This window comes from Arachis hypogaea, chromosome 14, assembly GCF_003086295.3.
Source record: "Arachis hypogaea cultivar Tifrunner chromosome 14, arahy.Tifrunner.gnm2.J5K5, whole genome shotgun sequence".
NCBI classification, from domain to species: Eukaryota; Viridiplantae; Streptophyta; class Magnoliopsida; order Fabales; family Fabaceae; genus Arachis; species Arachis hypogaea.
In genome coordinates this window covers 114167508-114170403 of record NC_092049.1, presented here as the reverse complement: position 1 = coordinate 114170403, position 2896 = coordinate 114167508, and the positions used below count along the sequence as shown (strand labels likewise).

The window sequence follows — 2896 nt, the reverse complement described above, 5'->3', positions numbered from 1 at the left end:
ATGTTTTCCTCTTTCATCATTAAAAATTCAAAAAAAAAATCAAAAAAATATCTTTCCTTTTTCCTCTCATCAAATTCGAAAATTTGAGTTGACTTTTTCAAAAATTTTTTAAAAATTCAATTGTTTCTTATGAGTCAAATCAAATTTTCAATTTGAAAATCTTATCTTTTTCAAAATCTTTTTCAAAAATCAAATCTTTTTCATTTTTCTTATTTATTTTCGAAAATTATAAAAATATTTTTCAAAAATCTTTTCTTAATTTTATCTCATAATTTTCGAAAATATCATCATCAATTAATGTTTTGATTCAAAAATTTCAAGTTTGTAACTTACTTGTTAAGAAAGATTCAAACTTTAAGTTCTAGAATCATATCTTGTGATTTCTTGTGAATCAAGTCATTAATTGTGATTTTAAAAATCAAATCTTTTTCAAAACTAATTTCAATCATATCTTTTCAAAAATATCTCCTTATCTTATCTTTTTCAAAATTTGATTTTATCTCTAACTAACTAACTTTTTGTTTGTTTCTTATCTTTTTCAAAACTACCTAACTAACTTTCTCTAATTTTCAAAAATATCTTCCTTCTTTTTCAAAATTTCATTTTAATTTACTAATTATTTTAATTTTTTATTTTAATTTTCGAAAATTACTAACCTTTTTCAAAAACTATTTTCGAAAATCACTAACTCTTTTTCAAAAATAACTTTTGAAAATTCTCCTTCTCTCTCATCTCCTTCTAATTATTTATTCATCTACTAACACTTCATCTCACCCAAATTCGAACCCCCTCTTCCATCTGTGTTCGAATTTTCTCTTCTTCTTTTCTTCTACTCACATAAGGGAACCTCTATACTTGGGCAAAAAGGATCCCTATTATTATTAATTTTCTGTCCCTCTTTTTCATATGAGTAGGAGCAAGGACAAGAACATTCTTGTTGAAGCAGATCCAGAACCTGAAAGGACTCTGAAGAGGAAACTAAGAGAAGCTAAATTACAACAATCCAGCAAGCACCTTTCAGAAATTTTCGAACAAGAAGAGGAGATGGCAGCCGAAAATAATAATAATGCAAGGAGGATGCTTGGTGACTTTACTGCACCTAATTCCAATTTACATGGAAGAAGCATCCCCATTCCTGCCATTGGAGCAAACAATTTTGAGCTGAAACCTCAATTAGTTTCTCTGATGCAGCAGAACTGCAAGTTTAATGGACTTCCATCTGAAGATCCTTTTCAGTTCTTAACTGAATTCTTGTAGATCTGTGATACTGTTAAGACTAATGGAGTAAATCCTGAAGTCTACAGGCTCATGCTTTTCCCTTTTGCTGTAAGAGACAGAGCTAGAGTGTGGTTGGACTCCCAACCCAAAGATAGCCTGAACTCTTGGGATAAGCTGGTCACGGCTTTCTTAGCCAAGTTCTTTCCTCCTCAAAAGCTGAGCAAGCTTAGAGTGGATGTTCAAACCTTCAGACAGAAAGAAGGTGAATCCCTCTATGAAGCTTGGGAGAGATACAAAGAACTGACCAAAAAGTGTCCTTCTGACATGCTTTCAGAATAGACCATCCTGGACATATTCTATGATGGTCTGTCTGAATTAGCTAAGATGTCATTGGATACTTCTGCAGGTGGATCCACTCACCTAAAGAAAACTCTTGCAGAAGCTCAAGAACTCATTGACATGGTTGCTAATAACCAATTCATGTACACTTCTGAGAGGAATCCTGTGAGTAATGGGACGCCTATGAAGAAGGGAGTTCTTGAAATTGATACTCTGAATGCCATATTGGCTCAGAATAAAATATTGACTCAGAAAGTCAATATGATTTCTCAGAGTCTGAATGGAATGCAAGCTGCATCCAACAGTACTCAAGAGGCATCTTCTGAAGAAGAAGCTTATGATCCTGAGAACCCTACAATAGCAGAGGTGAATTACATGGGTGAACCATATGGAAACACCTATAACCCCTCATAGAGAAATCACCCAAATCTCTCATGGAAGGATCAACAAAAGCCTCAACAAGGCTTTAATAATGGTGGAAGAAATAGGTTTAACAATAGTAAACCTTTTCCATCATCCACTCAGCAATAGACAGAGAACTATGAACAAAATACCTCTAATTTAGCAAACTTAGTCTCTGATCTATCTAAGGCCACTGTAAGTTTCATGAATGAAACAAGGTCCTCCATTAGAAATTTGGAAGCACAAGTGGACCAGCTGAGTAAAAGGATCACTGAAATCCCTCCTAGTACTCTCCCAAGCAATACAGAAGAAAATCCAAAAGGAGAGTGCAAGGCCATTGAAATGACCATCATGGCCGAAACCACAAAAGAGGAGGAGGACGTGAATCCCAAGGAGGAAGACCTCCTGAGACGTCCAGTGATCAATAAGGAGCTTCCCTCTGGGGAACCAAAGGAATCTGAGACTCATCTAGAGACTATAGAGATTCCATTGAACCTCCTTATGCCCTTCATCAACTCTGATGAGTATTCCTCTTCTGAAGAGAATGAGGAGGTTACTGAAGAGCAAGTTACCAAGTACCTTGGTGCAATCATGAAGCTGAATGCCAAATTATTTAGTATTGAGACTTGGGAAGATGAACCTCCCTTGTTCACCAATGAACTAAGTGATCTGGATCAACTGAGATTGCCTCAGAAGAAACAGGATCCTGGAAAGTTCCTAATACCTTGTACCATAGGCACCATGATCTTTGAAAAAGCTCTGTGTGACCTTGGTTCAAGGATAAACCTCATGCCCCTCTCTGTAATAGAGAAACTGAGAATCTATGGGGTGCAAGCTGCTAAAATCTCATTAGAGATGGCAGACAATTCAAGAAAACAAGCTTATGGACAAGTAGAGGACGTGTTAGTAAAGGTTGAAGGCCTTTACATCCCTGCTG

The 2896-nt window shown here is 35.6% G+C and overlaps 1 non-coding gene across 1 annotated transcript; it reads right to left on the bottom strand.

The window, feature by feature from the left end:
- Positions 1-1440: 1440 nt before the first annotated feature.
- Positions 1441-1548, bottom strand: LOC112746589 (small nucleolar RNA R71). The gene has a single exon (XR_003174466.1). It is a non-coding gene; the product is annotated as a small nucleolar RNA R71 (small nucleolar RNA).
- Positions 1549-2896: the final 1348 nt, after the last annotated feature.